We start from the raw sequence: 14,242 nt of genomic DNA, 5'->3' as shown, positions 1-14,242 counted from the left end.
CCTGGATACCATGGAACGCACCTTCCCCCGTAGGTCGTTCCATCGCTTCCTGATGTCTTCCCGATTTCTGGGGTGCTGTCCCACTGCGTTCACCCTGTCGACAATCCTCTGCCATAGCTCCGTCCTCCGGGCAATGCTGGTGTATTGTATCTGTGTGCCGAACAGCTGGGGCTCTACCCGAACGATTTCCTCCACCATGACCCTGAGTTCTTCGTCTGTGAAGCGGGGTTGTCTTTGGGGTGCCATGGGGTGGTGTGTATGATGTGTGGGGTGGAGTATGTGTATTTAAGTGAGTTGAGTGTGGTGGTGTGTGTTGTTTTGTGTGTGGATAGTGTGTGGGTGATGGTGTTGAGTGGCTGTGGCTGGTATGTTTTGGATGCTGGTGTCTCGCTCTTGTCTTCTTTACGAATTTTTAAGCGTAGGGGTTTGTGGGTGATGTGGGTGTGTGTTTTATATTGTATTGTGTGTGTGGGAGTGGTGTGTGTATGTGTATCAGGTGTGTGGGATTCAAATCGTCCAATGTGGCTGAGTTTTGTTCGTTTGTGTGTATTCTGACCGCGCCGGTGTGTCCCGCCAATGGAATACCGCGTTTGAATGACCGCCGCGTGGATTCGTGGGTCGTAATGGCATGGGCGTATTTCTGTTGGCGTGACGGTGGAGGTTTGGTCACCTCCACCTTTCCGCCGACCGCTGGTCTGGCGGTCTGTTGTGGCGGTCGGATTTTCGGAGGTTTGCCTTCTGCGGGTCAGAATGACCGTGGCGGGTTTCCGCGACCGCGGCGGGATTATGGAGGATTTCTGACCGGCGGTAGGCGCCTTTTACCGCCGAGGTCAGAATGACCACCACAGTCCTCAAATTGAGGAGAATACAAGTAGCAAGGGAAGTAAGACAGTAAGCCCCCAATAATGTGACTGTCATGAAGTATGGGTCAGAAGGTGTAGTTAAAAATTCAATGTGGCGGGGTCTTTTTCCCGAGTCGAGGGGATATTGGAAGAAGGTGACAGACGCGGCACTTAAGGGTGTAGTATGTTTATTTTCTTGTTCGTCTGGGATTATAGCACTAACTTTTCCGCCAAACTGTTATTTTCCAAGTCCAAAACTAATATAAAAATCCCTTTTCTTTTCAGGGTTCCTTGGTGTCCCCGGGACGGCCTGGTCCGGTTCGGAGGGAGAGGTCTTGTTCACCCGGTTCTCATGGCCCAGGATTTCCCAAAAACAAAGAAGGAGAAAGGAACAGGTAAGTGGGGAATATGATTTATAAACGGTTAATTGGGGTTAGTAAAGAGTGGGAGGAGGAAGGGGGTGGTTCTGTGGAGGAATGTGGGGTTTACTTTTCTTCTGTGACTTCCTTTCGTTGTGCCCTTTTTGTGACCCCCTTACTCTTTTGTTCACTAGTCTGGGTACGGAGGGTGTGGTTATTCTTTATTTAACGGCGTTCCTGTTCAAATGGGCTCCCCTTCTTTACACGACCTCAGCCCTCCCTTCGTAGCCCCCTTAAACGCAGCCAACCACCCAGAACCCCAGCCCCAGCCCCGGTACGCTCGTACCTGACTTGGCCACGCCCCTCCAGGGACGTGGCCGGCTTGTAGGGGATCTCCCGACTTCGCCTCGGCAGGGGCGGGAGGCGCCCAAGGGTTTTCGCTCTCCGTCCGTTGTTCCTCGTCTCCGGCGGGGTTTCCCTTCTCTCTGGGTGGTCCGTGGTGTTCGTCACTCTCCGGCTTTCCTTGACGTCGGCGTCTTCTTCTGGGTCCCGCGGCGCTTTTCTTTTGTCGGCTGTTCTCGTCCGACGGATGACGTTGGACGTCATCACATCAGGAATCCCTCGGGTGCCCCCGGGGTATCCGCCGGCGGTCGTTCGCTCTGACGGAGAACCGGCGTCCGGAGGCGCCCGGTTACACATCCCCTCACATGAATGGGGCTGATCGAGCCCCACCAGATCCGGAAACCGGGACAAATAGTCAGCCTGACCCATAAGGTCACCAGGGAGGTGGCAAACCTGGAAGGAGAAAGGTTGGAGTTCTATGAACCATCTCAATATACGATTGTTGGTATTCTTGTATCTTGAGAGCCACGTAAGGGGTGCATGGTCCGTATACAGTAGGAAAGGTCTGCCCAAAAGATAGTATTGGAGACTTTCGATAGCCCACTTACTGGCAAGACATTCCCGCTCTATAATGGGGTATCTCTGCTCCCTGGGAAATAGCTTACGGCTAATAAAGACGACGGAATGGTTCACTCCGTCTTCATCCTTTTGAAAAAGGACGGCCCCTACCCCCACATCGGAGGCAACCGTTTGGAGGTGAAAGGGTTTGTCAAACTCAGGACATTTCAATATCGGTTGAGTGGTGAGACACCTTTGCAAGGTATGATAACTATGAAGTTGAGTCGGGTCTAGTTGTGGGATGTTGTTGGGCTGTCCTTTTCTTAAAAGATTGGTTAGGGGGGCAGCCAAACTGGAATAGTGGGGAATGAACCTTCGATAGTACCCCACTAGACCTAAAAAGGAACGAATTCCCTTCTTCGTGGTGGGAGCACTGGTGTGTAGGATGGCTTCGATTTTATTCTTTTGGGGTCGAAGTATACCGTTGCTAATGTGATAACCCAGGTAGGAGATCTCACTAAAAGCCAGTCGGCTCTTGGCGGGGTTGGCTGTCAGTCCGGCCTTCCCTAAAGCCGAGAAGATGTGGTCTATGTGGGCCACATGGTCTTCCCAGGTCTCACTGAAAATAACGATGTCATCCAGATAGGCCGCCGCGTATCTGGTATGAGGTCGTAATATGGTATCCATGAGACGTTGGAAGGTGGCGGGGCGCCATGTAACCCGAAAGGGAGAACCTTAAAGTGATACAATCCGGATGGAGTAGCGAAAGCCGTCTTTTCCTTGTCTTCGGGACCCAACGGGATCTGCCAATACCCCTTGGTCAAGTCAAGGGTAGACATGTATTTCGCTTTCCCCAATCTTTCTAAGAGCTCATCTATCCTTGGAAGGGGATAGGTGTCAAATTGTGATATGGAATTGACCTGTCTAAAGTCAATACAGAAACGTATAGACCCATCAGGTTTGGGCACCAATACCACGGGCGAACACCAGGGGCTGTGGGAAGGTTCTATGATGTCTAGATCTAACATCTTCTCGATTTCGTTTTCTACGAGGGTTTTCCTAGCTTCAGGAATACGATAAGGTTTTAGTCGCACGGTCTTCCCAGGTGGTGTGAGGATTTGATGACGTACCAATCGTGTCCTCCCGGGCATCGAGGAGAACACCCGAACGTGTTTATCGAAGAGATTCTTCAACTGTCTATTTTGTTGAATCGAGATCTCTGTATTAATGAGAGGAACCTCCCTCTCGCCAGGGGGATCAGTGGGGCACCACCCTATCTCTAGTTCTTTGACGGTATTAATTAGGCAGCCGTGCCTTGGGTCGTTCGGAGGTTCTTCCCATCTTTTTAATAGGTTAACATGGAAGATCTGTGACCTAGGGGGGTTATCGTTAAGCTGAATTTTATAAGTTACGGGAGTTACTAGCCCTGTTACGGTGTAGGGTCCCTGCCACTTGGCCAACAATTTGTTATCTGAACTGGGAAGAAGAACTAGCACTTTATCTCCTAGGGAAAAGGACCTCAATTGGGTATTCCGATCACAATTCCTTTTCTGCTTGTCCTGGGCCCTCTCCATGTGTTCCCTTACGCTTTCCCATACTGTATGCAGGTGGGTTTTTAACTCACGTGCGTATTTCAGAATGGTTTTTTCCCCGTCTTCTTCTTCCCACATCTCCGCGGCCATATCTAGTAGGGTCCGGGGTTGTCGCCCAAACAACAGCTCAAACGGACTATGGCCCATAGAGGCTTGTTCGTGTGTCCTGATTGCGTATAATACTAAGGGGAGTTTCCTATCCCAGTCCTTACCTGTCTCCGAGATAGCTTTCTTTAGTAGTGTTTTGAGGGTACGGTTGTATCTCTCCACCAAACCATCGGTTTGTGGATGATAGACCGACGTCCGTAATTGTTTAATCCCCAATAACTGACATATTTGTGTCATCAGGTTGGACATAAATTGGGTCCCTTGGTCCGTTAGGATTTCTCGAGGAAACCCAATTCGGGAGAAGAACCCTATCATGGCGTGTGCAACACTCTTGGTGTTAATACTAGAGAGGGGAATAGCCTCAGGGTATCTTGTGGCGTAATCCACTAATACCAATATATAACGATATTCTCTCGACGAGGGCAGAAGAGGGCCAACGAGGTCCATCCCTATTCTGGAGAAGGGGACATCAATGATGGGGAGGGGTTGTAAAGGGGCTTTTCTCCGTGAGCCTGGGTCAATCAATTGGCATTTTGGACATTGTTGACAGAACTTCCTAATCTGGGAAAATACCCCTGGCCAGTAAAATTTCCTCAACAAATACTCCTCGGTTTTCTCCCTCCCATAGTGTCCACCCCCTGGCTGGCTGTGTGCTAAGTGTAGAACTTGTTGTCTATAAGGCTCTGGAACTATCAACTGTTTCTTTTTGTCTTGGTCTTTGTATGTGACTCGGTATAATAGGTCCTTAACTACGGTGAACGAGGGACCCTTATCCTGGGGGTTCCGTGGCCGTGCACTTTTCCATGCATGAATTAAACTGGGGTCTTCTCTCTGAGAAGTCCAGAAACTGGGAAGAGCAGTGAGGGCGAGGACCTTTGTAATTACCCGGGGCGTGCTGCAGAGGTCTTGGGTATAGGCTTTCTTAATTATTCTTTTCTCCTTCCGGGAGAGTTTAGGTCGTACCCTCAGAGGTGATAGAGGCATATTGGAGAAAGGAGCGTCTTTCCACCAGTTGTTAGTTTCTTCGAGCTGTCTGAGGCTGTCTAGGAGTTGTGGGAATTCCAAAAAGTCAGTTCCTATAATAGCTTCTTCAACCAGTTGCTCTACTAAACCCACTCTTATGGGTATTTCTTTTCCTCCCCAAGTGAGGGTTGTCCAGATTAGGGGATATTCTCTGGTTTCTCCATGGATACAACAGATTGATACCGTGAGTCCCGAAGTGTAGCGATGGGCGTCGAACAACCCGGCCCTGACCACAGATTGGCTACATCCAGAATCGATGAGGGCCACTGTGTTTTTCCCATTGATAATTAGTCTCTTCTTATAAGGGGTGTCTCTTCTCCCTGTATAAAAGACTCTTCCCCTAGTGACCCCTATTTCCATGGGTTCCGGTTTTTCTGTTTTCAGGGGGCAACCTCGAGCTATGTGACCCCATTCCCTGCAACTGAAACACTGAGGTTGTTGTATATAGGGCCTATCCAGTCCCCGGGTTTTCCCTATGTCCTCATTGATTCTTCGTCCCCCTGTCGAGGATGTTCCCGAACCCAGACGCAGGGGACTAGGTGTTGACCGAGGGGGGTTTACTTTGAACTCAAGGGAGCGATGAAAGGCGCAGGCCAACTCGATGGTAGCATTGGTATCTGGGTTTGGATGTTGTTTGATCCAGTTGCGGGTAGACGGAGGCAGCGCGTCCAGGTATTGCTCTAAGAGCACGATCTCTATAATGTCTTCCCGATTTGTCCCTATGGGACCCAACCATTTGAGACCCAGGTCTTTGATCCTAAAATATAGGGCCCGGGGATTTTCGTTGGGCCCCCACTTAGCTTTTCTAAACCGGACGCGATAATGTTCAGAATCAAAACCCACCCGTTCTAAGATGCTCTTTTTAATATCCTTATAGGGGGTTATTCCACTGGGGTTTACTGCTTGATAGGCGGCTTGGAGAGTCCCCGTCAATAAGGGGGCGATATATTGGCCCCATCGCTCCTGAGGCCAAGTAGCGGAAGTAGCAACTCGTTCAAAATTGGTGAAAAAGGCATCGGGGTCTTCACCTTCTTGATATCATTGTAAGACCGAACTGGGTACATTCGGGTGTACGCGGGTAGCAGCGATGGTATCTGTGAGATTCTTAATGGCGGTTTCGTGAACCAACTGGTTGTTGGCCATTATGGTGGCCTGACTCTTAAGGGCATTTTGTAGTGCCTCTCTTTCCAATTTGGCCTCTTTTTGTTGCTCTTCCCACACTAATTGCAGGTGTCTTTGTCCGGAGGCCAACTGTTGCATCATATCGGATATGGTACACTTCTCCTCCATGGTTGGGAAGTCTCTGTCGCCTATTCCAATATCCCACTTCTGACACCACTGTGGCGGGGTCTTTTTCCAGAGTCGAGGGGATATTGGAAGAAGGTGACAGACGCGACACTTAAGGGTGTAGTATGTTTATTTTCTTGTTCGTCTGGGATTATAGCACTAACTTTTCCGCCAAACTGTTATTTTCCAAGACCAAAACTATTATAAAAATCCCTTTTCTTTTCAGGGTTCCTTGGTGTCCCCGGGACGGCCTGGTCCGGTTCGGAGGGAGAGGTCTTGTTCACCCGGTTCTCATGGCCCAGGATTTCCCAAAAACAAAGAAGGAGAAAGGAACAGGTAAGTGGGGAATATGATTTATACACTGTTAATTGGGGTTAGTAAAGAGTGGGAGGAGGAAGGGGGTGGTTCTGTGGAGGAATGTGGGGTTTACTTTTCTTCTGTGACTTCCTTTCGTTGTGCCCTTTTTGTGACCCCCTTACTCTTTTGTTCACTAGTCTGGGTACGGAGGGTGTGGTTATTCTTTATTTAACGGCGTTCCTGTTCAAATGGGCTCCCCTTCTTTACACGACCTCAGCCCTCCCTTCGTAGCCCCCTTAAACGCAGCCAACCACCCAGAACCCCAGCCCCAGCCCCGGTACGCTCGTACCTGACTTGGCCACGCCCCTCCAGGGACGTGGCCGGCTTGTAGGGGATCTCCCGACTTCGCCTCAGCAGGGGCGGGAGGCGCCCAAGGGTTTTCGCTCTCCGTCCGTTGTTCCTCGTCTCCGGCGGGGTTTCCCTTCTCTCTGGGTGGTCCGTGGCGTTCGTCTCTCCGGCTCTCCTTGACGTCGGCGTCTTCTTCTGGGTCCCGCGGCGCTTTTCTTTTGTCGGCTGTTCTCGTCCGACGGATGACGTTGGACGTCATCACGTCAGGAATCCCTCGGGTGCCCCCGGGGTATCCGCCGGCGGTCGTTCGCTCTGACGGAGAACCGGCGTCCGGAGGCGCCCGGTTACATTCAACTTTAAGGGGGACTGTTAATATTTGAAAAGTTTGTGTCAATGTGCACCATGATGCGTTCACAAAAAAAACAAAAGCACATTACCATCCAATTCACCTGACATGAACTATCCATTGACCCCGAAGTACGTGGTCAGGTAGGCTCTTAGACCTAGGCCTGGGGTTACTGACTGACAGGTCACAAGTGGGACAGCACATAGCCTGCAGAGAAACATGAAAACAAGAACCTTAGATCAATCCCACAGATAGGCAGCGAAAACCACAATGGTCCCAGGAGATTGGCCTCAATAAAACACATGTAGCAAGAGGGCTGCATGCATTACTAAAACACCATGAAGTTAAATGCCACATGCAGTTAGGAAGACTTAGCCAATCAGAGCACAGCATGCACAGCAACACATAATGATCATGCACCCCTCAGACAGGACATCTGGATATGTTCCCTACTGACCCTCGTTGTGTCCACGCAAAGGCCGAGGGCAAACCTGCATATGCTATCAGGACCTTATTTTGACTCCAAGCCAACTGGTCACATTCCTTACCCTTCAATGAATGTTGTAATTGTTTTATTGTACCCAAAACAAAATGTATAAAACATCACTCAGATCAATTGTACACTGAGAGACAGTCCTTAGGCCCTGTTTCTCCCAGCCGTAATGTGTAATTAAACAAACCATTCCTGTTTTCCCAAACTCCTCTTGTTTTCTGTTTTTTAAGGTAAATTCAAATTAGAGCAACCCCAGGGCAGCAAGCAAAGTTGCAAGGCTGCATTCTGTGAAATGGAGATAGCAGAAATGTGCCATATCTATTAAGATATGGTGCACTTCTGCTCCCTCTTAGCACTAGCACACTGTGGGGGTCATTCGCCAGAAGACCGTACCGCGGTCAAAAGACCGCGGCGGTCATTCTGACTTTCCCGCTGGGCTGGCGGGCGACCGCCAAAGGGCCGCCCGCCCGTCCAGCGGGAAAGCACCAGCAACGAGGATGCCAGCTCCGAATGGAGCCGGCGGAGTTGCTGGTGTGCGACGGGTGCAGTTGCACCCGTCGCGATTTTCAGTGTCTGCCAAGCAGACACTGAAAATCTCAATGGGGCCCTGTTAGGGGGCCCCTGCAGTGCCCATGCCAGTGGCATGGGCACTGCAGGGGCCACCAGGGGCCCCACGACACCCGTTCGCGCCATCCTGTTTCTGGCGGTGAAAACCGCCAGAAACAGGATGGCGGGAAGGGGGTCGGAATCCCCATGGCGGCGCTGCTTGCAGCGCCGTCGTGGAGGATTCCCTGGGGCAGCGGGAAACCTGTTGGCGGTGCTTCCGTGGCACTCTGCCCTGGCAGTTTTCAACCGACAGGGTCAGAATGACCGCCTGTGTACTGCCTAATTCTAATGCAGTCACCCTTGCACCATGCTGAAAGCGTGCCTGGATTACAGGCAGGATCTCTTTGCCTGATGCAGAATGCATCATGCAGAAAAAGAGGGAATAATAAGGAGAAAAAATATTTACACCACTCCCTGGGAGCATTAACAATTTTACCCATTGCAAAGTTTGCAAACCTTTATAAATCTGGAATTGCATAAAATAAGTGGGTAGATGCACGGGCGTGCCCCTGTTCTGAGTTAATGAATTAGGGAACGGGTACATTTGTATCTTGTCCCCTTTCCTTTTGATCTTGATGTACCAGTTTATTTGCCTAAAGATGTATTAGTTTGTGCATAGGAGAGATAGTAAAGTGGTAAATGAACTAGGGCTGGGCAGAGGTAATGTTTTTCTTCAAATTTGTGAACATTTGAAAAGTTAGCTTCAGCAACTAGATTGCCACTGTAAAAACTTGTTGCCTGCTGCCTGCAGCACATACAACTGCCCTGTTTTCAATCTAACAACTAGAAAAAACATACAGGGGGTCATTCTAAGTCTGGCGGGCGGCGGAGGCCGCCCGCCAGACTTCCCCCCTCCAAAATACCGCTCCGCGGTCACAAGACCGCTGAGGGTATTTTGGCTTTTGCACTGGGCTGGCGGGCGACCGCCAAAAGGCCGCCCGCCAGCCCAGTGCAAAAACCCTTCCCACGAGGACGCCGGCTCAGAATTGAGCCGGCTCAGTGGGAAGGTGCGACGGGTGCAGTTGCACCCGTCGCGAATTTCACTGTCTGCAATGCAGACAGTGAAATTCAAAGTGGGGCCCGCTTACGGGGGCCCCTGCAGTGCCCATGCCATTGGCATGAGCACTGCAGGGGCCCCCAGGGGCCCCACGACACCCCATACCGCCATCCTGTTCCTGGCGGGCGAACCGCCAGGAACAGGATGGCGGTATGGGGTGTCTGAATCCCCATGGCGGCGCAGCGAGCTGCGCCGCCATGGAGGATTCAGAAGGGCAGCAGATAACCGGCGGGAGACCGCCGGTTTTCCTCTTCTGACAGCGGCTGAACTGCTGCGGTCAGAATGCCCTGCGGGGCACCGCCAGCCTGTTGGCGGTGCTCCTGCCGACCCTGGCCCCGGCGGTCTAGTACCGCCGGGGTCAGAATCACCCCCACAGTGTTGAATCTACATCCAACCCTCAAAGGCAGAATAAGCCCTCAACAGTACCCTCAGGAAAACTGCGTAGGTACAAAGAGAATGACATACTTATTGTGAAAATTCCTCCACAAAGGAATAGAGAATTGTCTGCTAAGACCAATATTACTTTGCCATCCCACTAAAAAAAGACCTAATCAAATGCTGCTTATTAGGTCAGTGAAAGTCAATAGACTGTTCGGAGTGCAGTGTATATTTCCACTGAGAAGAAAAAACAGGCAGTTTACAAATCACATTGAAAGCAACAGCCAAAATGGTATATTTTAGAAAGAGATTGCACTGCGATTACACAGGAACATGGGGTAACCTGGCTGGATGATGGAAAAGGATGCAAAGGTTGAGCGAGTGCCCACCTTAGCAACTACAGAAAACCAGGGAACCATAGGAAAAATAAATTATATACAGAAGCAATTTGTGTGCAAACTTTTGCAGGAGCAGAAATGATGATGCAAAATGCGAAGCTGCCATGCACCACTTCCTATGCACTGGCCTTTCTTGTACTAATGCTAATGGATGTGGCACACAAGGACCATAGCATAGTCCAAGTGCTCTTGGTCCCAGATTCAACTTTTCTAGAGGCATCATCTCCAGGTAATCTGACCTACATTTTCTTCCTCAAAGGTGGATATATGTGTGCATACTAATTATAGATGTTGTGCCTGAGACAAACTATTCTTCTTTAGGGTTGCTTCAGGATGGGTGTTTGGGGGTTTGACAACCCCAAAATAAATATATTCTTCTCTTGGTAGTTGAGTTCAGGTTCCCCGAGCTGGGTCCGGTATCTCTGTGTCAATTTTTGGGCAAAACAGTTACCTCTGATGTAAACGCACTCTTAAAGGATCCACACGACATGACGCTATCAACACTGGTCAAGCACAAATTTTAATGGACCTCCTGAGTAACTCTCTCTTGCATGCCAAAGGTACCACCATCAACTTTCAATGGAGACATCTGTGATATTCTGGAGAAAATCCTCCTCTGCTAAATAGGTAATACCTATCTTAGGTCCTGATATAGATGTCAGCAGATGGGTTGCTCGATCACAACGGTGATGGATATCCTGTCCACTGAAACATAAATCAAAATATTTCCTATGGGATTTATATTTTGGTAGCAGAGATAGCTGTCACCATTGTTACAGAGAACCCCTCATCCCCAAATCTAAATCAGGCCCTTAGTCTCTAGGCTGTTCAAGCTTGAACCTTAATAAGATACCCCATTCAGTGTTTCTATCTCTACATTTGCCATATTAAATATAGCACAACCAAAAGGGGTGGTAAAGTTCGTAAATATGAGACCACCTCTCACACAACATTTACTTTCTAATGGGCTTCCTTATGGGGTAGGGATGTTATGGTCGTGGTAAAGGCACATGATGTACAAAGAACAGAAACTTTCTATTCATAGGTCACTTTTCCTGCAGTAGATGGAAATTCAAACACTTTTCATACATAAACTCTAGCAAATCCACCTGCACAATACAGAGCTTTTGCATATCTAGAAATACCACAAACCTATCAAGAACACCAAAATTGGTTTCAAGGTACCCTTCAACATGTAATTCAACATGTTAGATTAGGTCCCCTAAGCACTGATGGACCTACATTGCCAGCATTGGCTACACACACACCCCATCTAAATGTACAAAATATGCCAGTAGCAGATTTATGTTGCTTATATAACAACTTAATATATATATATATATATACATATATATATATATATATATAAATGCTTAAATCATTTCGTAATGCAGACTCTAAATATCGCCCCAGCAAGGGCTTCTCCAGCAGCTGCAAAGTTGGCTACACCTGGGATAAATCCAGCTACTGTTCATATAATAATGGGTAAGGTTCCCACCAAATACGATGAAATTCTGTTTTGGATAGCACAAAAAACTAATTATTTGGAAGCAGTGTATCCCCAAATGGGACCCCCTAGATAAACATAGAATCCTCACACTGTGCTTGCCATTTGGAATGGTTCCCTCCCTAGATGACTGTCACTTGGGGGAGAGTATTTGCTGCAATTCATACTGCCACACATGGTGTACCATGAATCTTCCGGAAGTGTTAAAACAAATACAAAATGAACACGGGCCACCCTTGCCCTGGATTTGGGGATGAAATTAGTGGCCAAATTTGCCGCAGTCTCCTGAGTTATACTAGGTAATTTTAAAGGGGAAGCAGCAGCATTGACAGTACCCCAGTGGCTCTAGGATGTTCCTCAAATAGATCAGGAACAGAAGCTGCCAAAGATTATTACTGAGACTTATACTATGATAGGTTGGGGTAGTCTGGGGGTCTGATCAAGTAAGACACAGCTTCAAGGTGATTCCAGCAATGATAATACCAAGCAAGTACAGGAGGGTTCTAAAAAATGCTGGGATAAACAAAAAATATAAAGATAAATAGTAAAGCTAAAATAAAACAAAGAGGAGAATCTCTGCACTCTGAGACCACAAAGAAACAATACAATCTTAGAAATCATGACAATTTGAAACCTTCTGACAGATATCAGTATACTGATAAACGCCTTTCTCGTACCTTTCAGGACTCACCTGACAAGTGAAGCGAGAGAGGTGGGCTGTCAGAGCAGTAAAATGAGTATGTGAAACCAAAAAAGGACTCATAATGCTCCTCAGATATCACAATGAAAAAGGAAACGTCCACCACATAAACCTCAATTTAAACAGAAGGTTGTTGCTGCACTATTGGCTAAGTATGCCACACATATTGAAAACATTACTGAAGAACAGGACATGGGCCATGACTTTGCTAGACAGCGCAGCAGAGGTCACAATAGTTCACAAATATCTTCAAGAGCTTCTGGAGGTGATAGCAACTCACGACTGCCTTGAAATTGAAACCCCAGACCGATGCGTGGCCCCCCTGACAGAGTCTATAAATTAAATATACAAATTGATGGTGACATTAAGAATACAATCAAAGTAATATTTTGGGAAAAATAAAACTAAGCTATTATATTCTACAGGCAAAAAAATATTGGCCACCAGAGTTTGTCCGTAAGCTCCCACAAGGGGAAGATGTCTGTTGGAAAATGGCTCTCTCTGAAGGGTCCCCCCAAACTTTTTGCCTTCCTTCTCTTTTTCTGACCCGTTTTTGTTGGCTTTAGGACTCTGGGCACTTTACCACTGCTAACCAGTGCTAAGGTGCATGGGCTCTCTCCCTAAAACATGGTAACATTGGCTCATAACCCTCTGGCATATTTCATTTACTTGTAAGTCCCTAGTAAAGGGCACTACACGTAACCAGGGACTGTAAATCAAAACCTACTATTGGGCTACTATTGGGCCTGCAGCAATAATTGTGCCACCCACATTAGTAGACCTTAACCATGTCTCATGCCTGCCTTTGCAAGGCCTGTGTGTGTAGTTTCACTGCCATGTCGATTTGGCATTTAAAACTACTTGTCATGCCTTGAACTCCCTTTTTTTTACACATAGTCACCCCTAAGGTAGGCCCTAGATAGCCAAGAGAGCAGGGTTCTATGTAAGCAAAAAGCAGGGCATGTACTTGTAAGTTTCGCATGTTCTGGTAGTGAAATACTCCCAAAGTCATTTTCACTACTGTGAAGTCTGCTCTTCTCATAAACCAGAATTGGAATTGCCTTTATATATTTTAAAGTGGTAATTTCTGATCTGATATGAGTGGCATCGCCATATTTGGTATGGTTAGAATGGTAGTGAGAAATTCTGCTAATTGGTGAAGTTGGATTTAACATTAGTATTTTAGAAATGCCACTTCTAGAAAGTAGGCATTTCTCTGTACTTACAGCTTTCTGTTCCTCACAGTCTGTCTCAAATCTACATCTGGTCTGTGCTGGTTGACAGCTTCCCTTGTGCATTCTACCCAGACAGCCGTAAACAAAGGACACTCAGCTGCATCTGCATACTGATGGGTCTTCCTGGGCAGAAAGGGTGGAAGGGCTTGCACTTATACTTCAAAATATAGTGGCTTGACCTCACACAAAGGACTGATAACACCTACAGATCACCTGGGAGACAGGCATGAGCTGAAAGGGGAACTGGTGCTCTTCATAACCACTCTTTGAAGTATCCTTTACTTTAAAGGCAAATTTGGGTATATACTCTTGGCCTGTGACCCCCTCAAATCAGACACTTCTGGACCTATAACTGGGCTCTGTCAGAGGATCTGCCTGGCTGCCGAAAGGACAGATCTGGACTGCTTTGCCGGAAAGACTGCTGGCCTGCTTGTTACCCTGCTGGCCCTTGATTCTGCTTGAAGAACTCTGCCTTCCTCCACAAGTGCTCTCCAACGGCTTGGATTGAGCTTGCCTCCTGTTCTGAAGACTCTGGGCTTTCAAAGACTTTACCAAAGAGAAGAACATCCTGTGCATTGGAAAATTGATGCAACGCTTGCCTGCCACACAGCTGAAGAATCGCTGCATCACCTGCCAGATTGATGCAGCACTTGTTGTCTCAGCATGGCGCGTTCTGTGTTTTCCATGCTTCGTCCCTGGGCGTCAAACTATCCCTTCATCTCAGTGAGGACCAAAAGCTGTGCTCTCAGAAACTGACACATCACCT

General features: G+C 48.1%; 1 long non-coding RNA gene across 1 annotated transcript; it reads left to right on the top strand.

Annotated features, from left to right (window-relative positions):
• The first annotated feature begins 960 nt into the window (after positions 1-960).
• Positions 961-6,457, top strand: LOC138294195 (uncharacterized). Its single transcript, XR_011203259.1, has 3 exons — positions 961-1,024; positions 1,128-1,237; positions 6,338-6,457. It is a non-coding gene; the product is annotated as an uncharacterized lncRNA (long non-coding RNA).
• Positions 6,458-14,242: the final 7,785 nt, after the last annotated feature.

This window comes from Pleurodeles waltl, chromosome 4_2, assembly GCF_031143425.1.
Source record: "Pleurodeles waltl isolate 20211129_DDA chromosome 4_2, aPleWal1.hap1.20221129, whole genome shotgun sequence".
Lineage (NCBI taxonomy): Eukaryota > Metazoa > Chordata > Amphibia > Caudata > Salamandridae > Pleurodeles > Pleurodeles waltl.
The sequence above is the reverse complement of the archived record's forward strand: the minus strand, read 5'-3'. Positions and strand labels throughout refer to the sequence as shown.